Source organism: Ovis aries, chromosome 2 (genome assembly GCF_016772045.2).
Source record: "Ovis aries strain OAR_USU_Benz2616 breed Rambouillet chromosome 2, ARS-UI_Ramb_v3.0, whole genome shotgun sequence".
Classification (NCBI taxonomy): Eukaryota; Metazoa; Chordata; class Mammalia; order Artiodactyla; family Bovidae; genus Ovis; species Ovis aries.
Genome location: NC_056055.1, coordinates 103,522,772 through 103,549,463, shown reverse-complemented (window position 1 = coordinate 103,549,463; position 26,692 = coordinate 103,522,772). Strand labels below are relative to the sequence as shown.

At 38.2% G+C, this 26,692-nt stretch overlaps 1 protein-coding gene and 1 pseudogene across 17 annotated transcripts in view; both read right to left on the bottom strand.

Moving 5' to 3' along the window:
• The window catches only part of HMBOX1 (homeobox containing 1), a 208,958-nt gene that overhangs the window by 25,760 nt on the left and 156,506 nt on the right, over positions 1-26,692 (bottom strand). The window lies entirely within an intron of this gene.
• LOC132659269 (ER membrane protein complex subunit 5-like) lies at positions 6,586-22,859 on the bottom strand (annotated as a pseudogene).

Here is a 26,692-nt window from a genome sequence, read left to right as displayed (position 1 = left end):
CTGGATGTGGCCAAACAGGAGATGGTAAGAGTAAACACTGAAATCTTAAGAATCAGTGAATTAAAAGATGGGAATGGGGGAATTTAACTCAGATGACCATTGTATCTACTACTGTGGGCACGAATCCCTTAGAAGAAATGGAGTAGCCCTCACAGTCACAAAAAAGTCTGAAATGCAGTATTTGTGTGCCATCTCAAAAACAACAGAATCATCTCTGTTCATTTCCAAGGTAAACTATTCAACATCACAGTAATCCAAATCCAAATCCAGGCCTCAATCACTAATGCCGAAAAGGCTGAAGTAGAACAGTTCTATGAAAATGTACAACACCTTCTAGAACTAACACCAAAAAAAGATGTCCTTTTCATCACAGGGGACTGGAATGCAAAAGCAGTAAGTCAAGATACCTGAAGTGACAGACAAGTTTGGCCTTGGAGTACAACATGAAGCCAGGCCAAGACTAACAGTTTTGCCAAGAGAACACACTGTTCACAGCAAACACCCTCTTCTAATCTAACAACACGAGAGACAACTCTTCACATGGACATCACCAGATGGCCAATATCAAAATCAGACTGATTATATTCTTTGCAGTCAAAGATGAAGAAGCTCTATACAGTCAGCAAAAACAAGACCCAGAGCTGACTGTGGCTCAGATCATCAGCTCCTTATTGCAAAATTCAGGCTCAAATTAAAGAAAGAAGGGAAAACCACTAGGCTATTCAGGTATGACCTGAATAAAATCTCTTATGATTATACAGTAGAGGTGATGAATAGATTCAAGGGATTAGATCTGGTAGACAAAGTGCCTGAAGAACTATGGATGGAGGTTCATACCACTGTACAGGAGGTGGTGTTCAAAACCATCCCCAAGAAAAAGAAACACAAGAAGGCAAAGTGGTTGTCTGGAGAGGACTTACAAACAACTGAGAAAAGCAGCAGAGTTCCAAAGAGTATCAAGGAGAGATAAGAAAGCCTCTTAAAGTGAACAATGCAGAGAGATAGAGGAAAACAACAGAATGGGAAAGACTAGAGATCTCTTCAAGAAAACTGGAGATACTAAGGGAACATTTTGTGCAAAGATGTGCACAATAAAGGACAGAAATGCCAAGGACCTAACAGAAGCAGAAGAGATTAGGAAGAGGTGGTAAGAATACACAGAAGAGCTATACAAAAAAAGGTCTTAATGACCCAGATAACCAGATGGTGTGTTCACTCACCCAGAGCCAGAATCCTGGAGCGGGAAGTCAAGTGGGCCTTAGGAAGCCTTATTAGGAACAAAGGTAGTTGGAGGTGATGGAATTTCAGCTGAGCTATTTCAAATCCTAAAAGATGATGCTGTGAAAGTGCTGCACTCAAAAAGCCAGCAAATTTGGAAAACTCAGCAATGGCCACAGGACTGGAAATGGTCAGTTTTCATTCCAATCCCAAAGAAGGGCAATGCCAAAGAATGTTCAAACTACCACACAACTATAGTCATTTCACATGCTAGCAAGGCAATACTCAAAATCCTTAAAGTTAGGCTTCAGCAGTACGTCAACCATGAACTTCCAGATGTACAAGCTGGATTTAGAAAAGGCAGAGGAACCAGAGATCAAAATTGCCAACATCTGCTGGATCATAAAAAAGAGAATTCCAGAAAAACATCTGCTTCATTGACTACACTAAAGCCTTTGACTGTGTGGATCACAAGAGGAAAAATCTTAAAGAGATGGGAATACCAGACCACCTTACCTACCTCCTGAGAAACCTCTATGCAAGACAATAAGCAACAGTTAGAACCAGACATGGAATGAGAGACTGGTTCAAACTTGGGAAAGGAGTACATCAAGGCTATATATTGTCACCCTGCTTCACCCCCGCCCGCACCCTGCTTATTTAACTTACATGCAGAGTACATCACGTGAAATGCCAGGCTGGATGACTCACAAGCCGGAATCAAGATCGCCGGGAGAAATATCAATAACCTCAGATATGCAGATGACCACCCTAATGGCAGAAAACTGAATAGGAACTAAAGAGCCTCTTGATGAAGGTGAAAAAGCTGGCTTAAAACTCAACATTCCAAAAACTAAGATCATGGCATCCAGTCCCATCACTTTGTGGCAAACAGATGGAAAAAAGTAAAAACAGTGAGATTTTATTTTCTTGGGCTCCAAAATCACTGCAGACCAGGCAAATGGAAAATGCTTGCTTCTTGGAAGAAGAGCTATGACAAATGTATACAGCATATTAAAAATCAGAGACATCATTCTGCTGTCAAATTTCCATCTAGTCAAAGCTATGGTTTTTCCAGGAGTCATGTACAGATATAAGAGTTGGACCCTAAAGTAGGTTGAGTGCCAAAGAACTGATGTTTTCAAATTGTGGTGCTGGAGAAGACTCTTGAGAGTCCCTTGGATAGCAAGGAAATCAAACCAGTCATTTCCTAAAGGAAATCAACCCTGAATATTCATTGGAAGGACTGATGCTGAAGTGAAGCTCCAATACTTTGGTCACCTGATGCTAAGAGCTGACTCATTGGAAAAGATCCTGATGCCAGGAAAGTCTGAGGGCAAGAAGAGAAGAGGACGACAGAAGATGAGGTGGTTGGATGGCATCACTGACTCAATGGACACAAGTTTGAGCAAACTCAGGGAGATAATGAAGGACAGGGAAGCCTGGCGTGCCACAGTCCATGGGGTAACAGAGAGTTGGACACCACTTGGCAACTGAACAAAACAACAAATAAGAAGCTGCAGTTGTGGCATAAATGATTGTTGTTGTGTTAGTCGCTCAGTGTATCTGACTCTTTTTGACCCCATGGACTGGAGCCCACCAGGATCCTTTGTCCATGGAATTCTCCAGGCAAGAATACTGGAGTGGGTTGCTATGCCCTTTCCCAGGGGATCTTGCCAACCCAAGGATCGAACCCAGGTCTTCAGCATTGCAGGCAGATTCTACAATTTAATGTGTTAAAGATTTTTGTGAAAATCTTAATTAATTTGTACTTAGTATTTAACTATATAAAATAAAGTCAGAATAAAAACAAATTGGTAACCTCCCAAATAAAAGGTTCAAGAATATAATGTACTAACTATAGTTCTACATCTCTAAACTTGGCAATTAATCCTTTCTTTTCTGCTAAAGACTTATTATAGGTGAGACATGCAGGCCTATCAGAAATATCAGTTTTCTTTAAAATGTGCTAATATAGCTGCAGGTGTGTGCATGGACTGTGATTACTACTTTCATCTTTCTGTAATGTTTCAATGTTTAAAACATATTAATTAAATATACATAGTATAAGGTAAACTGATAAAGTAATATATTATAAAATACCTCATGGTAAATATTAAGTTTAAAATCTAATAGTTAAATTTTTTTTGCAAAGAATTACAGAGCTCTTAAAGCTTTCTTCTTGGTGGTGGTCGGGGGCAGACAGCTACACAATATTGATGTACAGTGAAAGAATTCTCAGGCAAGACAAAGGCAGGTCAGGAAATAAAATGTTCAACCAGTATGTATTACATGAGCATGAGTATGTGTTTGAGGAGTAGATGGAAGTTCAAAAATGACCCTGATCTTAACAGTACACAGTTCAGTTGAGGACATCAGATATGAAGTTAAAACAAAAGGAGTCAAAAGAACAGTCAAAACAGTAGAACAGTGACAAGTCAGAATATATCTAGCTGCTAATTAAATATATAAACGATATGTTAAATAAATCCAGGTTAGAGAGAGATCTCTATGGACTACACTGCTCTGGGAAAGTTTACTGCTTTGGATCTTTACTGAGGGATGCACAGGCTTCAGGCATTGGAGAGGAAAGGGCAAAGTTATCAATAAAAACAAACATAAAAACCTAAGATGTGCTCAGACAACAAAAAGCAGCCAGTAATGCAATTTGATTAGACTATAAGGATTACATTCAGGGTTTGCCTGAATTGGTGCTGTTATCCTAGATTATTATTAACAACCCCTGCCCCCTCATTCCTAGGTGGTGCTAGTGGTAAAGAACCCACCTGCCAATGCAGGAGACCTAAGAGACACAGGTTTGATCCCTGGGTTGGGAAGATCCCCTGGAGGAGGGCATGGAAACCCACTCCAGTATTCTTGCTTGGAGAATCCCATGGACAGAGGAGCCTGGTGGGCTATGGTCCATGGGGTCGCAAAGAGCTGGACATGACTGAAGTGACTTAGCATGCACTCTCATTCCCCTAAATTGTCCCATTTAGACAGTAAATTATATAATCAGTCCAGGACCATATCACATTATTGGCTCATCCGAGTTTAATGTTAACTAAAATCCCTATGTCTTTTTCACAGGTGTTTTTTGAAGGGGACATGGCAACTGTCAGAAAAAAGGAAACACTGAAGAAATTAGGAACTATAGTTTCTATCTAGTTACCTGTAAGAGGAGCTATGTAAGTCCAGAGAACCTGCTTGGCCTGTAACAGATACTCAGTAAGCAACTGTCTGATCAAAAGATGGCTGAATAAATGTATATGTGAAGGAATAAATTAATGTAAGAAAGAAACAAAGGGGAAAACAGAAAACACTGGTTTCAGTTAAGGCCTTTAGTGAGACCGACAATACTTCTTTCAGGAGAAAGGCAGCTGGGATCTTACTGCATTGTACGATGCACTGTCTTCCCTTGCTTCATTCAGAGGTTTTATACTAAGATACAGCTGAATACAATTATGTTAGTAGTGTTTATTTTTGAACTATACATAACCAATAGACTATCAGTAAAGTTGAGAAATAAGTCTAATGACTGATTTTAAATATAATTAATTATTTAGTCAACTCAAAATGTTGACTGAGTCCTAGTTTATACCAAGCAATTGGCAAAATATTGGCAAAGATAAACCACACAGAGTCTCCTAATGTCATCACTGGGGATATATGTATGTTACAAAACACATTATAGAGTTCACTATAAAATGGACTGTATTAGTGGAATGAATGTACTATACGGGGACAGAGAAGAATCAACATTTGTGCAGGTTTCTTGAAGGCAGAGCATGGAGGGTGGATAAAGTAAAACAGCATGAGGCAAAGGAAGCAACATATAAAAGGAAGGGAGTTATAAAAGAGCCTAACATGTTCTGAGAATGAGGAGTTCAGTGTGGATGAAATGTACATGAGATGGGTGACTGGGGATCAAACTGAAGAAAAATACAGGGTCCATATTTTAAAGAGTATAATAGAGTTTGCACTTAACTTCAGGCAACCAGACAAAGGTTTTTAAGCAAGGGTATTATATGATCAAACACATTTTGTATGGCAGTATCTCTGGTGATCCTAGAGGTAAAAGTTAGTTATGCAGCTGCGGTGAAAGCTGAGAAGATCTGAAGTAGGCTAAGGCATGGGAATACAAGGAAAGATAAAATAGAAGAGACACTGGGATGGTAATAAAAATTCAAGACACCCTCACTTCCTGGGTTTAGGCACCACTTCCCCCCTTCCACCAAATGAAGACAGCCTTAGGAATAGTACTTTATTCACCTTCTGGCATTTCATCCTTAAATTATGTCAAAGGATTAGATATTTCTACTGTTACCAGGTGGATAAACTGTGGGAGAACTTGGCTTTGAGACTCTGAAAGGGACCTGTTTCTGAAATACACTTCTGTCCCATATAAGAATGTTTATAGCCCTAGACATTTTATAAGACTAAAAAGGGAAAGACATGTAAACAGAAATCTACAGGTAGTAATATAAAAGCAATAAAATAAATCCTAAGGGCACTACACTTTATAGACAAAGGACATTGTCAGCCGAATGATCAGTGAATATCTTCACAGAGAGAAACCAAATGATCACTTTGCAAGACAATGACAGCAAAGAATTAAAATGAAAAGTGGCAAAATCATTTACATGAGATGAGATACCATAAGCTGGTAACAAATGAAAATGTCCTTGAAGCACCTTCATTTCAATAGCACCTAAGTCTATAAAAACGACAACCAGAAAGTTCCTCCTATTGTGTCTCAGGGAGCACATAGAAAAGATAGGAACTGGCTCTCTAAGCAAGGGGTGTGTTTGTGTATGTCTGTCCCTTAGTCGTGTCCCTCTCTTTGCGACCCCATGCAAGATTGTGTGTGTGTGTCCCTCAGTCGTGTCCCACCCCATGGAGTGTACTCAGCCAGGCTTCACTGTCCATGGAATTCCCAGGCAAGAATACTGGAGTGAGTTGCCATTTCCCTCTCCGGGTTATCTTCCCGACCCAGGGATCGAACCCAAGTCTCCTGCATTGCAGGCAGATTCTTTACTGTCTGATCTGCCAGGATAATGCCATGTAAATGAACTTATTCCCGCCTCGCTCGCCTACCCTGTGTTTTTAAATGAACTATCTCCCCTGAAGAGAGATTTAAACCTCATCACTTTAGTAATTAAAAAAATAACGTTTCAGCATTGTCAGGCACGGCTCACTATCTATAATCCAGTGTGTATTTCTTTATCACTAAGTATAATTACTGGGTGGAGAGCAGGAAAGAATACCATTAAATTGAAATAGTTTGGAACCTAGTTGTCCCATATCCACTTTTAGAGAACATCTATGTGTTAAATGGTCTTCAGCAACAACAAAATAATTAAAATATTTCTTTTTTTTTGGGGGGGGGGGTAGTGGTGGTGCTTGTTTTAAATAACAGGGAAGCAAGAGATGACAGAAATGTACTTTCTCCAAGTACAGCACCTCTCTTTGGTTAATCCATAAAAGCCTAATGACATCCTCAGTTCAGTTACAAACCAGGAGAGTGACACCTTATATTTTATCCAACGATCTCAAAGCTCCTCTGATACTAATCATACCTTAAAATATCCCTGAGAAACAACAGGAGTCGGAGAGAAACAGGAGAAGCAGAGCTGGAAGTCAGCCATGCATACAACTGTCTATCATTTACTGCAAACTTTAGGACAATCGGGGGCTTGGAAAGATGGGGGAATTGGGGACAACGGTAAGCTTACAGATAATAAGCTCCCCAAAGTTAGAGAGCTGGCTAGGATTAGAACCAAGCTTCCTGACCTCCAGGCCCACGCTCTTTCCATTCCTGCTTGCTAAGGAAGTTGCTGGGTGCAGTGGGGTGAAGAGCATCACCTGAAAATTCACGTCCACCTGGAACCTCAGGAAGTGACTGTATATAAAATTGGGTCTCTGCGGATGTAATTACAGGAAGGATTGCGATGAGGTCACACTATGCCCTAAATGCGATGAGTGTCCTCATAAGAGAAAGAAAAGAACACAAACAGAGAAGACGGTGCAGAAATGAAAGCAGAGTGATGGGTCTGCAAGTTCAGGAATGCCAAGGACCTCTGACAGCTGGCCAAAGCTACAAGTGTGGGAGAGCTTCTGCCCTCAGAGCCTCCCAAAGGAACCCACTCTGCTGATACCTTGACTTCAGATTGTGGCTTCCAGGACTGTGAGAAATACACTTCTGCTGTTCTAAGCCACCAAGTTTGTGGAAATCTGTCCTACAAAACAAATACTCTGGGTAAATAGAATCAGTACAAAAAGAATGGGATGGTCTTAAGAGATACTGTGATTCAACTATCATAGCTTAACGGACACCATTTCAGTATAGAACTACACCTGGCAGACAAACTGAAATAAGCAACTATTTCTGATTTCTGTAAGTAAACACCTGAATGAGGCATTCTCTTGAAAGTCTGGTCAAATACAGAAAAATTCCAACTTCAATTATTTTTCCTTCTATAATCCAAATTGGCTGCAACCCTTTTGATGCTTAACACTGTCCTCCATTTGAACAGTTTTCATATTAAATCCCTATTTCAAAGCTTTACTGACTTTTTAGATTGGCTACTTCATGGTAACAAATGGAGCTAAGGGATTGCTATATTCATCTCTATCTTCAGCAACTAATTTAGCAGTGCTTATTTTTTAAAATCTTGGAACACTAAGTACAGATAAATATTTCTGCAATACAACAAAGACTACTACCAATAGTAAAAAAAAAAAAAATCTGCTAAGAGATGTATAAGAAAACAAGTATAGTAAAACAATGGTAGAATCTAGGTGATAACTGTAAGATTCTTTCAGCTCTGCTGTACGTTTAAAATTTTTCACAATAATATGTTGGAAAAACAATAACTGGTAACATTAATAAGATGATAAAATGCTAGCAGTTGTGGTGGTCTTACGATACCATGGGACTGTAGCTTGCCAGGTTCCTCTGTCCATGGGATTTCCCAGGCAAGAATATTGGAGTGGGCTGCCATTTCCTTCTCTGGGGGATCTTCCTGACCCAGGAATCGAACCTGTGTGCCCTGCATTGCAGGCAGATTTTTTACCTACTGAACTATGAGGAAATACTAGCAGCATCTAAATTAAATCAGAAACTGGGCAACAGAGCCCACCATCCCCAATACAACCTTTTCTCTTGTTACAATTTAATGTTTTTCTAAAAGTCCTAGTCATTACAATAGGACATGAAAGAAAATTAAGAAACAAACTGGGAAGGAGGGCCACAAAAATATCATTAGCATATAATACTATACCAAGAAAACTAAGGGGTATATTCAAATTGTCTCAGAAATAATCAATCAGATTGCTGGGGACTAAACAGACCAACAAAGATACTAAAACTTTCCCGTGTATCAATAAGCAGCTGCACAACTTAAAAGAAAAAAGGCCTATATTCATGAGAGCAAGAAAAATGAGAATTAAAATAAAAATATCTAATAAGAAAAATATATAAGATATACAAAAACCTAAAACTGTTACTCAGTTCACTGACAGGTATAAAAAAGATACAAGAAACGGAGAGGCATACAACCATTCTTGGAAAAGAATAAATAATATGACAGTGACACTTCTTCCCAAGTTAATTTTTAGGTTTAACTTCAATCCTGTATTTTTCCCCTTCTTTTTTTCTCAGTGGGAGTGGTGTCAGCAACACTATTTTAATGCTCACCTGAAAAAACAGATGAGAATGGTTAAGAACATTTTAAAAATAAATATTAGTGAATGGGCCCTCTCATCAAATATTGTGAAATTATATGATAACCGTAATTGTGGTTCAAGAATTGATAGTAAATAGTAATTGATAGTAAATAGAACCAAAAAACATAGTAACTTCATACACGAGAAATAATTTTAAATCTTAAGAAAGGGAAAACTGGTTATTTGGAAAATAAGACCAAATTAGATCTTCACCTTACAAACTCAATGTTTTATGGCTAAATGTAAAAGAAAACATCTGAATGAAGAGGCCTAAGGGATGGAGGCAGTCACACAAGAATAAAGTGGTGCACTTATCTACATTTAAATAAAAGTGAAATAAATTGCAAATATATAGCAGAAAGGGTTAATGAGCTTATTCCATAAAGAATTAATACACAAGTCAAGCAGAAAACATGGATACACAACAGAAAAACGGGTAAAGGAAAGGAACAAATACCAAAAGATGACGTGTGGATGATTAACAAACAGGGAAACTAGGCTCATTAGTAATCAGAGAAGTTTAAACATAGACAAAACTAAAACAGAGCTTTTTACCCTCCAGAAAAGCAAAATGGAGATTTTTCACTGACTAAAAAGACGCAACACACACAAGGCAGGCGGCAGGGGCAGGAGCAGTGTGCTCAAGGCCAGTGACCAGGGTGAATTCAGCTGTGGAAGGAGTTGCTAATATTGTTTTTAAGAGAAGGTAAGAACAAGGGTGTCTGTGTCAGAACTGTTTTAACAGGGCAAAGCTGGGAAGACTTTAAATGTCTCCTACAGTAATAATTGTTAACTATGATTATGGTATAGGCACTTGAAGAAAAAAGGAGGAGCTGTTTAAAAAAATCATGTTTTCAAAGAGCATTAAATGACACTGCAAAATGTCAGTGAAAAAAAGCAGGCTACAAAACCAGATGCCTTATTCTAATCATTTTTAAAGTATACATAGATAGAAATACTAAATGTAAATGTACCAAAATATTTTTCGTGGTTATTTATGACTGTAAATGTTATTTTCTTCTTTACAATAGTTTATAATCTGTTACTATTAATTTTCTAATAAAAAATTACCCAAGATAAAAATAAACTGGGTTATGTAGTATTACAAAAACCTAACTCTAATTTTTTAAAAAACTGCTTTTCAAAATACTTTTCTTTCTTTTACCATCCCTGTATCTATTTACAAACTGGCAACATAAGCAGTTATGAAGTAAGGGCCTGAGCTAGACACAGCTGTTAACACACATGTCGCAATGCAGAGGACTAGGTAGCAAATTTAGAGAAGGCAACGGCACCCCACTCCAGTACTCTTGCCTGGAAAATCCCATGGACGGAGGAGCCTGGCAGGCTACAGTCTATGGGGTCGCTAAGAGTTGGACATGACTGAGAAACTTGACTTTCACTTTTCACTTTCATGCATTGGAGAAGGAAATGGCAACCCACTCCAGTGTTCTTGCCTGGAGAATCCCAGGGACGGAGGAGCCTGGTGGGCTGCCGCACAGAGTCAGACACAACTGAATTCGACTTAGCATCAGCAGATGTAAAAAATTATAGTATATTCTTATACAACCTTCTTCTGTTTAGAAGATATGCAGATACATACATAACAGAAAAATGGCTGAAAAGAAACACACCAAAATATTAATGATTATCTGTGGTGTTAAAGGCGTTTCAATGTTCTTCTTTACATTTTCCTGCATTTCGCCATTTTTTATGTAGTGAGTATGTACTAATTTTGTAATCAAAAAAGCATTATTTGAAAATAAAGCTTGCTCTCCCAAAGCGTGAACAAAATAGAACTGCACAAAATTATTTTTAAATAGATGTCTTAGTCTTAGTTTATCTTAATGTTTTTTGGCAACAAACATTCACACTTTAAACATCTGTTACATAAACACACTAAAGTATGACAAAAGATGTTCTACACTAATGTATGTTTTAAGAATAAGGGTTCACTTTTAATTCTATAGACTTAAATAATGGCTCCCTCTAAACCAGACTTTGGGGAGGTTCACATGACCTATCAAGTAAAAGCTAAAATATAAATGAGTTCTAATACAGAAGAAGCTAAGTTTTTGAGACTTTGCAGCATCTTAAAGTTTTAGGATAGAAAAGCCTGTGAAAAGGGAAGACTTTAAGTAGAAAAATTAGTACTGAGCTATAAAGGATTCAGATATGAAAGGCTGACTTTTGGAATCTTAATTCATAAATGCAATGAAATCCCATACCACAGTTCATTACACATGGATTTAGATATACCACAGAGTATATTCTTACAAAGAATCAAAGAACTTTAAGCTGGAAGGAGACATTACCAAGTCAGCCTCTTCATTTTGCAGATGAAGACATGGACTTGACAAATGAAGAACCAGAAAGGAGACTTGACTTGTTCAAGGTCATACAGCCCAGAACTCAAGTTTCCTGACTCAGTTCTTTGGCTCAAAGAGCCCACAGGAATGGTGGTCATTATTTAGCTATGATATAGTATTGTTTCAGACGTCCTTTAAGATGCCAAATCTCCGTAGCAATGAATCACCTAAACCAAACTCCTATAAATTTCACAAGAGCTCCCAGAAGCAAAAATGTGACAGATTAGTGAGAACCCCTTGGCAGCCCCAGGACTGCAGCTACACCTAAGGGCTTTTTCCTCCTGGGAAGGGAAATGTAATTGCTCTGGAGACCATAATAACCATAATAACACCGAACTACCTTTTCTAAACGGGGCAGGAGAATTTAATAAACTCTGGGACTTCTTTGAAACACAACATCCATACACATTTAAAGGATATATCTAGCACAATTAACTATGGCTCAGCTGGTAAAGAATTTGCCTGCAACGCGGGAGACCTGGGTTTGATCCCAGGGTTGGGGAGATCCCCTTGAGAAGGGAAAGGCTACCAAATCCAGTATTCTAGCCTGGAGAATTCCATGGACTCTGTAGTACATGGGATCACAGAGAGTTGGACAGGAGTGAGCAACTTTCACTTCACTTCGGCCTACTGTAGAAGAGTAAGTAGTACCTCTTCAGGCACCAGCACCAAAAAAAGCTTCCAAGTCCTCACAATGGCTTTTCTTCATGAATATAAAAAAGAAAATTCCATATATGACAAAATTATAGATACCATGTATGAAACGTACCCTGATAAAATTTTTATCACCCAAGATCCTTCATTGCAAAGGTTCTATGTTTAAATGTTATATTTATTTGCAGCACATTAACTGCCATGAGAACTTACTTGCTATTTGATAAAGAGATTTCAAGAGTAACAGTGAATTTAGGAACTGAGTGTTCAATACATTTTATCCAATCACTAAAACTTAGAAGCAACACAGGTTTATCATTTGTCCAGCAACATGCAGCCCTAAACGAAGTCCTATCACAGCAGAGATTTGGTGTGAGTTTCTATGTGACAATGTAGAACAAGTTTGCCTTCTAATATGTATTACCTTTTTACTCATCAGTCCTATGAAAACTGAAAAAGAAGAATGTAGGCAATTTTCTGGAGGTGTCAGGCAAAAACAGTAAAATTGACAAATTCTAACCACCTTAAAGAAAAACAACTGAGAAATGGTACTTCTCTTAAGACATGTCTCTCAGTTGCATGCCACTGAATTCATTAAATGTTGCTCACTCTACATTTTATTTTAATAAGAAAAAGAACATGCATAAGAGGGCAGTGTTTGGTTTTGCTGGTCCAAATGCCAGTGATAATTAGGTGAACTTCATACCGGCGGAAACCATGTTACCTGGGAGAGTGAACCGCATCTACCACATCTCAGTCAAGGCGAGGTCAAGGCCCCTTGCTGCCTCTGCTTCCCCTCTGGCTGAGAGCAGCTGTATCTTCCTCTCTGTTTTGTCAGCCTTTGTTAGTAGGAGTTAGCAAAGATTTGCAAGGTGATCTGGAGGGTTCCCTGGTGGCCCAGATGGTAAAGAATCCGCCTGCAATGCAGGAGACCCAAGTCTGATCCCTGGGAGGGAAGATCCCCTGGAGAAGGGAATGGCTACCCACTCCAGTATTCTTATCTGGAAAATCCCATGCACAGAGGAGCCTGGCGGGCTACAGTGCACAGGTTTGCAGAGTCAGACACGACTGAGCAACTAACATACACACAAGGTGATCTGGAATTGTCAAGTTTCTTACACCTGGTGTATAAGTAATCCTCAGGCAGAGAGCCTATTTTTAAATATAAAACACTGAATTATAAACTCGCCCTTTACCAACCTGACACTACTGACCAACAATTTACTATAATATGAAGATCAATAGAACAAGACTGATACAATCAATCCACTGGTTCCTGCATGCTTTTTTCTTATGATCAATACTACACTTCTACAAAATGACCACCTCTTGCTAAAAGGATATGGTCTGTACCTAAAATGAGAACCTGTCCTCTCAGGGGAGTCTCAACAAATAGCAAACCAAACATGGACAACAGCCTAGATTCTTTAGAGAATCAGAGGTTCACTGGTTGGGATTATTCTGATACCTCTCTGAAGAGGGAGAAACAATACCTTGTATTTAAAGGTACGTGTTACTTTCTCTTAAACCTACTTTTTTATTTCCTGTGTTATGGGTTTGCTGCTGTTTTTAGTTTAGTCAATCAAACTACCCAGGATACACATAAATGACTGCTTAATTGCCTTTAAAAAGTCAAATTAATTCTGATAACACTTGACCAAAAACAATCTATTTACAGCATTACTGTCAGAACCGAAAGGTTATCTCACTAATTGTACACAATAAATTTCTTCACAGTGATATTAGAGCAAATCTGGCATACAGTCATGTTCCAGGGAAGGTATTTTGATGAGAAATTAACGTTTCTGTCCCCAGAAGGATGGGAACTATAGGGCAGTCTCAAAATGGTTAGAACTATAGGTTTGTCCTTAAGTGGATGGTGTGACAAAGTAGGAACCAATAAAATAGAATATGCGGACGAGGCACCATTATGACTGAGATTTCTATGTAGAAATCTGTTGTCCATGTTGGTTTGCAGCTTTTCAAAAAGACCACTCTTATATGCTATCACTGAAATTACAAGGTCCATACATGGTTCCTCAACCAAAAGGCAACTGAAACAGAAGTAGAATATCTACCCACAAGTTCACATTACACTACTTTTGATCTTCAAACACCAAACACACACGACAAGCTTGGTATGTGCTGTGAATGTCTCTTCCATCAAGAATGACTTCTGTATCTGTATTGCTAATCACTGTATCCCAACCAGTGTCTATCATAAGGAGTGGTATGAAAACGAAGCAGGTCAAATGCTAACAGAGTTCTGCCAAGAGAATGCACTGGTCATAGCAAACACCCTCTTCCAACAACACAAGAGAAGACTCTACACATGGACATCACCAGATGGTCAATACCGAAATCAGACTGATTATATTCTTTGCAGCCAAAGATGGAGAAGCTCTATACAGTCAGCAAAAACAAGACTGGGGCTGACTGTGGCTCAGATCATCAACTCCTTATTGCCAAATTCAGACTTAAATTGAAGAAAGTACGGAAAACCACTAGATCATTCAGGTATGACCTAAATCAAATCCCTTAAGATTATACAGTGGAAGTAACAAACAGATTCAAGAGATTAGATCTGATAGAGTGCCTGAAGAACTATGGACGGAGGTTCGTGACATTGTATAGGAGGCAGTGATCAAGACCATCCCCCCAAAAAAGAAATGAAAAATTGCAAAATGATAATCTGAGGAGGGCTTACAAATAGCCGAGAAAAGAGAAGCTAAAAGCAAAGGAGAAATGGAAAGATACACTCATTTGAAAGCAGAGTTCCCAAGAATAGCAAGGAGAGATAAGCCTTCCTCAGTGATCAACGCAAGGAAAGAGAGGAAAACAGTAGAATGGGAAAGACTAGAGATCTCTTCATGAAAATCAGAGATACCAAAGGACCATCTCATGCAAAGATGAGCACAATAATGGACAGAAATGGTATGGACCTAACAGAAGCAGAAGATATTAAGAAGAGATGGCAAGAATACACAGAAGAACTATACAAAAAAGATCTTCATGACTCAGATAATCACAATGGTGTAATCACTCACCTACAGCCAGACATCCTGGAATGCAAAGTCAAGTGGACCTTAGGAAGCATCACTACAAACAAAGCTAGTGGAGGTGATGGAATTCCAGTTGAGCTCTTTGAAGTCCTAAAAGATGACGCTGTGAAAGTGCTACACTCAATAGGCCAGCAAATTTGGAAAACTCAGCAGTGGCCACAGGACTGGAAAAGGCCAGTTTTCATTCCAATTTCAAAGAAAGGCAATGCCAAAGAATGTTCAAACTACTGCACAATTGCACTCATCTCACATGCTAGCAAAGTAATGCTCAAAATTCTCCAAGCCAGGCATCAACAGTATGAGAACCGGGAACTTCCAGATGTTCGAGCTGGTTTTAGAAAAGGCAGAGGAACCAGAGATCAAACTGCCAACATCCGCTGGATCATCGAAAAGCAAGAGAATTCCAGAAAACATCTATTTCTGCTTTATTGACTAGGCCAAAGCCTTTGACTGTGTGGATCACAACAACTGCGGACAATTCTTCAAGAGATGGGAATACCAGACCACCTAACTTGCCTCCTGAGAAATCTGTATGCAGGTTAAGAAGCAAGTTAGAACTGGAACAACAGACTGGTTCCAAACTGGGAAAGGAGTACGTGAAGGCTGTTGTACCCTAACTTCTATGCAGAGTACATCATGCGAAATGCAGGGCTGGAAGAAATACAAATTGGAATCAAGATTGCCGGGAGAAGTATCAATAATCTCAGATATGCAGATGACACCACCCTATGGCAGAAAGTGAAGAAAAACTAAAGAGCCTCTTGAAGAAAATGAAAGAGGAGAGTGAAAACGGTGGCTTAAAGCTCAACATTCAGAAAACTAACATCATGGCATCCGGTCCCCTCACTTAATGGCAAATAGATGGGGAAACAATGGAAATGGTGACAGACTTGATTTTCTTGGACTCCAAAATCACTGTAGATGGTGACTGCAGCCATGAAATTTAAAGATGCTTGCTCCTTGGAAGAAAAGCTATGACCAACCTAGACAGCATATTAAAAATCAGAGACATTACTTTGCCACCAAACGTCCATCTAGTCAAAGCTATGGTTTTTCCAGTAGTCATGTATGGATGTGAGAGTTGGATTATAAAAAGAAAGCTGAGCACCGAAGAACTGATGCTTTTGAATTGTGGTGTTAGAGAAGACTCTTGAGAGTCCCTTGGACTGCAAGGAGATCCAACCAGCCAATCCTAAAGGATATCAGTCCTGAATATTCATTGGAAGGACTGATGTTGAAGCTGAAACTCCAATACTTTGGCCACCTGATGCGAAGAACCGACTCATTGGAAAAGACCCTGATGCTGGGAAAGACTGAGGGCAGGAGGAGAAGGGGATGACAGAGGATGAGATGGTTGGATGGCATCACCAATGTGATGGACGTGAGTTTGAGTAGGCTCCAGGAGTTGGTGAGGGACAGGAAAACTTGGCATTCTGCAGTCCATGGGACTGCAAAGAGTTCAACATGACTGAGCAACTGAACTGATGAAACTGAACCTCAATAAATGTTGGTTGAGTTTATAAAAGAAAAAGCTCACTCATTTTCTGTGAATATTTTCCAGTTAGTCTATAAACTGATCTCCATCAGTATTCATTTTTATAATATGATGCATATAATTCTGCTTCTGGAATGTATCATATCTTCACTGGTGATTCATTACATACAACACCAATACTTACCCAACTATACTTCATTTCTTTGTAAACTGTGGCCACAGGGCAACATGAGGAAAATGGAGTCTTTTGTCTGGTTGAATTGGCTCAGGGACTAGAGAGATGAGGGGTCTGTTGTTTGCACCAAATAAAACTGCTGGCACATATTCCAAATATGGATGGGGAGAATTTTTAATCTGCCTCAAAAAAAAAAAATCATGATAATTTCTCTTCTGGCTATTTCTGGTTGACCAAAGAGGAACCAGGAAGTGTAATTTGCCAATTTTAAAATGCATTTAAGGACAGTTCATCTTCTTACTGGCTATGAGAAATGGATTGGGATAACTTTACTTGTCAATAAGTGGGAAAGTTTTGTTGTTTTCTTCCTCAAATAGTCTAATGGATTGAAATGAGGTCATGTTCAGGCTGTTGCTGTCTTATATAAATGTTAAGAACTTCCTTCTATTTGCAGAGATACGGGAGGTGTAGTTCATTATGTTCTACCCGAGTCATTCCATAAGGAGTATTAAAGAAGTTAAACTCTTTTTAAAATTCATCTTCCAGCATCCATTAATTCCAAAATTTATAATGTATTCTTGCAGCATTTTCTATGCTAGAACAGCAATGACATCAGAAGAGAGGAAAAGGAAGACCAGCTTGCCAGGGGCTGCAGTGAAGGCAAGACAACCCTTAGATTCTACAGGACCTAATTCAAGCCCCACAGAGCTGTTTCTGTCAGGGGAAAATAATACAATGATCAGGCTAAGGAAAAATGACATTGAGGCATTTAGAAGTAAATTTTCTGCTGTTTCTGAGTCATTTTTAGTGGATCACTTTAAATAATCAAATTATTGTTCATTACTGAATTCAATGCCTCACAATTTAACAAAATCAGAAAATATTGTATTACTCTATACTCTCCCTAAGTCTAATATGTCTGGTGGAGGAGATGGAAACCACCATTTTCTAACATTGTTTCAGTTGTAGAGTCTTCTTAAGTAGCCAGTTCCATCAAGTTCAGGCAACACTTACCGATGTTTGACTCTATGCAGAGCACTCTGCTTGTCCCTGAGCCGGCTGGCTGTATAAACCCTAGGCTGCAGGGGCATATGAACTATGCCACTGAAGTGCCCTGTAAAATTTACTTAACAGATGATGAAATAATTCATTCTGGTAAAGTTATGGCTCACATTTTTTTCCTAACAACGTACTGCTATAACAGAAGTCAGTAGGAAAATTGGGTTTTATAATTTTATAATAATCCACCTTTGTAAGAAAAATTTTAGCAGGGAAAAACAATGGGTCAAAAAGTTGAAGTGAAAATGGCTGGAATTTCAACATATTTCCTTGCCACATAGAAAAGGGAGTATCACTTTGGCTCCTGTCTTTTAAAAGGAAGGCTGAGAAGATTTTCAAAAGTTTCAGTTTTTTATTTCCTTCAGATGTCCCATGCAGCCTGTAGGATCTTAGTTCCCCAACCAGGGACCAAATCCAGGCCCTCAGCAGTGAAAGGACAAAATTCCTGAAACAATTTCAACTTTTTGATTCCTAGGATGTTTTACAGATATTAGACATAAAGACCCACCCCCATCCCCACAAATAATTTGAGTCCTTGTCATAAAAGGACTATTGTCAACGCTTTACATGTGAGCGGACAGTGGCACAGATAGCCTAAACAATGGCTTAAGAGGTTTTTAGAACAACCGTATTTTGGATGGATGCAAATATGAATGCCTGAGGAAGACAGATGTTGCAACTGTGGCGATATAACGGTTTTCCAGAGTCTGGCTGCAATCCCAGCCTCATTTCCCGCCAGGCTCCATATACTCCAGTCACCTAATTTTGCCCGTGTCTGTGCCTTTGCATATACTGCTTCCACTGCCGGGAACGCTGCTCTTCCTTCTCCCAGCCTTCCGCCCTCTAGGGCCTCGCTTCAGTCACCTCGTGGGGCCCTTCCGCAAACCATTCTCCTCTGTGTCCTGCTGGACTTGGTGCCTGTCTCTTCTGTATTTTAAAACCAGACTCCTCCTCTAGACTGACACTTACTAGGGTAAAATCTTATCTTTAAATATGCTTTAGCACTCGTGCAGTGACTGGCACAGAGGTGATTAATGACTTTCTTTTGAGTAAAGAAATGCTAAATAGACTTTTATTGGCTGAGGCTTAGGAAAATGGTAACTCTTCAGAAAATTCCACTTGAAGAAACCCAGGATTCTGTTGAAAGCTCTCATTTTTCTAGTAGGACTGTACTTATTAAATACCTGCTATGTGTGTCATGTACCGTGGGTAGTACTTTGCATGCACTACTGTTCAGTAGTAAATCACAGCATTCCTATGTGATAGGTATGACTGCCATTGTCATTTTACAGCAAGGAATTTGTCTAAGGATACACACCTAGTGAGTAAGATAGTTGAGACCAGAACCCCAGTCCTTCTAACTAAAAATTCCATGTTCTTCCATAAATGGCCCAGAATTCCCAAAGCAATCTTGAGGGAAAAGGACAACAGGAGGCATAACCCTCTCAGACTTCAAAGAATACTACAAAGCTACAGTAATCAAAACAGCATGGTATTTGTATAGAAACAGACATATGGATTAAAAAATAGAACAGAATAGAGAGCCTAGAAATAAACTCACACACCTGCCATCAATTAATCTTCCACAAAAGAGGCAAGAATATACAACAGAGAAAAGACAGTCTCTTCTGCAAGTGGTCCTGGGAAAGTTGCATAATGGTATGTAAATCAATGAAGTTAGAATACACTCTCACACTATATATAAAAATAAACTCAAAATTGATTAAAGACTTAAAATATAAGGCATGGGACCAAAAAATTCTTAACAAGAGAACATAGGCAAACCATTTTCTGAGATAAATTGTACCAATGTTTTCTTAGATCTGTCTCCCAAGGGAATAGAAATAAAAGCAAACATAAACAAGACCTAATCAAACTTAAAAGCTTTTCGCACAGCAAAGGAAACCATAAACAAAACAAAAAGACAACCTACGGAATGTAGAAAATGTTTGCAAACGATGTGACTAACAAAGGCTTAATTTCCAAAATATACAACAGCTCACTAACAAAAATAAAACAAACCACCCAATCAAAAAATGGGCAGAAGACCTAAACAGATATTCCTCCAAAGAAGAGAGATGGCTAACAAGCACATAAAAAGATGTTCGACATCACTAATTATTAGAGAAATACAAATGAAAACTACACTGAGGTAACACCTCACACCAGTCAGAATGGCCATCTTAAAAAGCCTACAAATAATAAATGCTAGCGGGGGTGTGGAGAAAAGGGAACCCTCCTACACTGTTGGTGGGAATGTCAAATGGTGCAGCCACTAGAGAAAGCAGTATAGAAGTTTTGATCCTGCAATCCTACTCCTGAGCATACATCCAGAGAGAAGTATAATTCAAGAAGAAACATGCACCCCAGTGTTCACTGCAGCACTATTTACAATAGCCAAGCATGGAAACAACCTAAATGTCCATCAACAGGTGAATGGATACAGAAGATGTGGGGGACACAATACTACTCAGCCAAAAAAAGAATGGAATAATGCCATTTGCAGATGGATGGACCTAGAGATTACTAAGTGAAATAAGTACTTCACATACTAAGTGAGCTAAGTCAGAAAAAGACAGACTAATGCCATATGATATCACTTATATACAGAATCTAAATATGACAAATACACCTATCTATGTAACAGAAACAGACTCACAGACAGAAAACAAACTTACAGTAACCAAGGAGGGAGCAGGGGTAGAGAAGGGGTGGATTAGGAGTTTGGGACTAGCAGGTGCAAACCAACATATATGGAATGGATAAACAATGGGGTCCTGCTCTATAGCATGTGCATGAATGCTAAATTGCTTCAGTCATGTCTGACTCTTTTTGACCCTTATGAACTCCTTTGTCCATGGAATTCTCCAGGCAAAAATACTGGAGTGGGTTGCCATGCCCTTCTCCAGGGGATCTTCCCAACGCAGGGAACTATATTCAGTATCCTATGAAAGACCATAATGGAAAGAATATGAAAAAAGAATATATGTAAAGGTATAACTGAATCACTGTGCTGTACAGTAGAAATTAACACAATGCTATAGATCAATTATACTAAATAACTTAAAAAAAAGTCTGTGTTCTTAACCACTATAGTATCAGAAACAGACAGAAAGACAAAAAGTAACCTCAAATGTACAAACTACTGGACATTTAGGGCAAACCATGTACTTAAAATTTTTATAGCTGCTCCCAATCTTTATGTTTATCCCTTTTTTTATTGTAGTAATGTAATTTTTATTCTATTGCTTAATATTATTTCATTCACATTTTTCTTTGAAATTACATAGGTCATATCTGTTAGTTTACCACTATGTTCCATGAAATAATGAGTGACTTGCCAAAAAGTTGTCATAGTTAAATGTAAAGAAGTTGAAAACAAATTCTCTGAATTTCCTATCCAAAGTTGCTATCTTGGTCAGACACATGGCCTCTGATACTAGATATGAAAAAGATATTCTCTTTACCTAGTGCTCTCAATTCAGCAGCAACGTAATAAGATGAAAGTGAAGTGAAGTCGCGTAGTCGTGTCCGACTCTTCGCAACCCCATGGACTGCAGCCTACCAGGCTCCTCCGTCCATGCGATTTTCCAGGCAAGAGTACTGCAGTGGGGTGCCATTGCCTTTTTCAATTAATTCACTAGTTTAGTGCGCAATAAAATAACAGAGGCTTTGAATAAGTTAAACTGGCTAGTAACAACTAATCAGTTTTCTTCAGTGATCACCGTTCTTCTACATAGGCAGGATAATTAATTCACAGATAGTCTTTCTGGTCTATCCTCAACTATTCTTACACTACATAATCAATTAGGGACATCTTTTCACAGATATATGAAGAGAACACAGGTAGCTTTACGTAAGTTGAGTTTGTTAAATTTATTTGTTATGACAAGGGATTTCTGACACAAAAATTGCTCACTGCACACTGAACCCTGGAGAAGTGATGAAACAAGACAGCTGATGTTAGGAGGTATATGGGAGTGGGGTAGGGTGAGAAGTCATGGATAAATTAAAAACTGGCAAGTATCTGCTGAAGCAGAGCCACTTTTTAGGGAGCATAAGAAAAACTGATAAGTCACCATTTTGGTCTCTTTAGAGAAATCCATTTGTTGTTAAGAACTTAAGACCATTCACTACCATTCATGCCGCAAAATGCAGTAGTCACACTATTTCCAGAAGGATCCTAAAAACTGTAGTGCAAAAGGAATCTAAGAAAATAAATAATTACAAAACCATCAGCATTTTTCAAAGAAATGTGCTCAAAACAGTGACTTTTACAAAAAATGTGAATTTGTTTTAAATGAAAAAAGAATTCTCTCTATGAAAGATCAAAGACTCATTTCACAGATAACTTATACTGCATTAATGACTTAGTGTACAAATAAGGGTCGTGGACTTTTTAAATTAGGTGTGAGCGATCAATATAAATACTGATAGGGGAGTGTTTTGTATCCCAAACTCCAATATTCCAGCTTTGTGTCCTGTCCTGTTATTATAATTTGTAAAAATCTTAACAACGCAGTGATTCACGTTTTCGTAACTTCAATGATGTGTTAGAGGACAATCCATCTTGGTTTGAAGAATTTGTTGTATCCGAAGGCCGGAACAGTACTCAACCACGATGATTAAATAAATAAAATGATGGGTGATTCCTTAGTGTGTCAAATGTCTTACTTTTTAGTTCTGAAGTGGCATCCATGTCTTTAAACTCCCCTGCAATGTGAACTATACCATAACAGGTAACTGCAAAGGCCAGGAGTGTCTGAAGAACCATATCTATTGGCAGTGATTCATCTTCCTTTTCTGTTAATCGCATATAAGAAGGATGCTGCACAGCGGAAAAGGCTGCGTGGGCTAGGGCTGCCCACCAGCCCCTTCCATAGCGTCGGCACCAGGACTCTGAAAGAGCAGCCCAACAAAAGAAGCGAAGGGCGGCAAAGCCATTCCTTCCCCCACCGGCGGGTGTCCACGCAGCGCAGAAAGATGAAAATGAGGTGCAAATTTTTTTTGCTAATATTGTAAAATACTGAAGGAAGTTTTACTCTTGGAGAAATGAAAAATAGGAGAAGTAAACTTTTCCTAAGCAGTGAGAAATGTTTTTAGTTTTTTCATTTTATAAGGAAGAAGAAAGTAATTCTCTCATTACCTTGACTGATAAAAGGTAGGTGAACAATGATTTCTTTGCCTTTTCAGGTTGTAATAACCTTAAGTTATTTCATTACTAGAAACAGAGATACTAAGGGACCGAAATACAAGCTGACCACCAAACAAGGTACTGAGATAAATTATGTGGAGATTTTATATATATGTGTGTGTATATATAATGTGTGTGGGGTTGTGTGTGTATAAATGAAATTCTAGATAACTGGTCTTCTCATAGAACTTGGTTATCATGGAGGTGATTTTGTTCTCTGAAGCTAGTCTATTCATTCATGTAGTTATACAAAGCAACTAGTTTTCAAAGATTTACTTCTAGTGTGAGAAGTATTTTCCTATTGAAAGTCACTGAGCCTTAGTAAGAACAAAGGCTCCACACATATCAAGAAATTATTCAGAATCATACAGCAGTGCAGTTTTGAGAATAAAAGGTGGGCAGGAAGCATACTTAAAAGAAAGTAAGAGAAGAAAAAAGGAAAAAAAAAGAAAGAAAACACTCTGGCAAGATAAAGAACAGAAAGTGAGGTATCTTGAGAAAGATATACAAAGGAATTTAGGAGGGTAAAAAGGAAGATTAAGACGGCCTAAGAGAAATGAGAAATGAATAAAGAAACACAGACTGGAAGAAAGTTAAATGCAATAAGGATTTTTGTTTCATTCATCTCTGCATCTCAATTCTTAGCATACGACTTAGCACACAGCAGACAATAAATGTTTATCTAACAAAAATAAAAAAGCGAAAGAACAGAAAGTTTAACAAAAAGATTCTATGGTTCACATGGTTATGGGTTCAGAATAAACAACAGAAACTCATTTCTTCTGGAGTTTAGCTAATTTAATTAACTTCTTAATTCTTGTTTTAAAAAACAAACTTTGAACTAGATGATCTTTAGGGTCTTTTCTTGATTCTCTGCACAAATGGTGACTAAATACAAGCAAATGAAATCATGAGAAGGTTCTTAAATGTTGCTTAAACCAAATCAGTGGTCAGCAGATGCAATTTATATATTTTTGTATAACAAAGGCAAAACAGTCCCCTTACTGTTCACATGATACGAGTTGTCATTTAAAGAAACATCTGGATGGGTCTCAATCTCTCGGAAAAGCAATATTAGGAAAGCACTTATAAGTACTTCTGCTCCAAATTTTTTTCTGGCTAGGTATAATCTTACTGAAATGAGCAGGGTCTCTTATTCCGTGGATATCTGTATAATATGAATGACACCAAATGATTCTGGAAGCTACCCTACACAACGATACAAAAGGATACTGCCAAAGAGGAAAAGTTGATTATTTTTCCCTTTTACTAATAGGATTCTCCTCAAGAGACAGAGTGTTTTTTTAATTGATGGAAATTTTTACTAGGAGAACAAGCAGTTATTTCTTCATTTTATAATGGTAATTAGGAAATACTAAATTATATAAAGCCAAGCAAAATAAAAACATTAAAAGAAAATGTGGCTTCATGAATGAAGGATGTAGTGGAGAAGACTTCCTGTGTAACAAATTTTTAAATTGCACAGTGGTAATTAAAAGTAATAAAAGGATAATGGGAAGTGGTACCATGAATATAGGGCAGGTTAATATCATTTGAGGTTACCATAAAAGAACACAGATGAAACAAGTCTTCCAGAACCACTTCAAGTTTGAACCTACGTGACCCTCTCTTTATTTTATTTACACATACAAAAGTGCACACCATATATCATCAAAATTCAGCATATTTCAGAGTCAGAAGACTAGGAAAAGCAATGTTCCCTGCACGTCAGGGTTTTGATGACTGGCAAAATACTAGCAAGCTTGCATTGCAATTTTTGAGCCACACCCAGTCTGCAGTTAAATATAGAGCTTAGTTTCTGGAACTATTGGTCTTCCTAACCTTCACAGTCCAAGTACTCACTGAAAAAATTAAAAGTAAAAAGGAGAAAGGAAACAGACTGAAACCAAAATCCAAGTACTAATAAACTGTCCTGGGAAGAATTCCAAAATGCTGTAAAGACCAAGAGAATTAAATTACAGAAACCTCAAGTAACATTCTAGAAACACACTTTACAAACATATTTGTCTCTTCTATGCTAATTCTCCCAGAATGTACAATAGACTTATATAAAATGCACTTGTGTACTGGACCCAGGTCTCTGCTTCAGATTTCACATTCAGACTGTATAAGATGTCAGCTTAATAGAAGCGACAGCAAATTTAGAGCTAAGACTTAATTTTGGTATGTTATAGTATTGTGGCTATGAAGTTATTTTTGTTCTTAAGGAGGAACTTTTATCTGAAGAAACGATTTTCAGATTCTTAAATTTGAGGGGAAGAGACACTCTTAAGCTGAAATTTTTAATACTGATTCTTTGCCTGTTGGGGAGAATAACTTGGATTAATTTTCTGAAGTTGTTTTGGAGGTTGATAAAGGTTACAACAACAAAAAATGTTTTCCTTATAATTTCAGAGGGTTCTGGGCTTAAGTAACAATTTTGTTTTATAGTAGCTCACTGAAGATGAGCATGAAAAAAATCTAAAAGGAACAAAAAACAAATCATAGGTGTACTGTTTCTGTAAAAAAAAAACCAACACATGAAGTAGTCTTAATCACAAACACACACAGAGAGATTCATTTTGCCTTCATTTTCTTGGACACACCCAGGTACAGACTCATCATTCGGCTACTCCTGATGAAAAATAACAGCAGAAGCAATCTATAAACATATATATGGCTCCAAAGAGGGTACCATTGCTTCTACATGTCCCAGGGTGCTCTTACTTATTCCTGTGTCTAGTCAAAGCTTTCTTCAGGTTGTTGCTGCTCTATCTTGGTTAACTGAGCTGAAAAACCTATATAAGGAGACTCACGATTTCTTCCACCTTTCTCCCTTGAACCAGAACAGGCACAGTAGTCACGTATCATTCTTTTGTGTCTCAGTCAAATATCCAAACACTCTGAAGACACACCTGCATCTAAAACTGAAAGAATCCCCAGTACCAAAGGCGGAAAGGTTAACAGGGAAAGAGTCATCACATGCTCTGCTTTTGGGCCGCAAGGCCTTCACAGCTTCTGACCGTAAACGCTAAAGACACTTCAGGTCTACTCCATCCGTCATCCTCTGTGTCTTCACCCTCAAACATATCCACCTGCTACATCCCTAGCACTCGGCCTCATACCTCTGTTGAATGGACGAACAAAGGGACAGTTAGGTTTGCTGAATAAAAATCACATTTGAGTCTTACATTATGTTATTTGTATCTGTAGGGATTTCAGATATATGATACAGATGATGCTCTTTCCCTTTGTGAATATGTAAACCACTTGAGGTAAGCCTGGCTCAGTGCTAGCACACAACAGACGCTCTATAAATAAATGACTGAAAGAATATTAGTCAATTATCTAATTCTATTTTGTCCATCAAAATCTTAGTCAAGTCTCCGTGTTATTTTTTTGTTATTTTTTAATAACAAAACTCTTTATGATTACAACAATTTCAAAACTACACAATTATAATATTCCCATGAACTCCCATGTACCTATTACCCAGCTTCAACAATTATCAATCATTTTTTCATTTTTGTTTTATCTCTTCCTATTTACAGTCTCCATAAAGCTCCTAAGCAAGGAAGGTTGCATCACATGTTAATCTAGCATCAGATTTCAAAATTATCAAAGGTAAAGTCCATATATTAAAAACAATCAGTGTACACCCAAATAAAAATATACTCCTCTTAGTTAATAAGGAAAACTCAAATCTATCGGAAGCACTGTCTAAGTTCTCCATGTGGC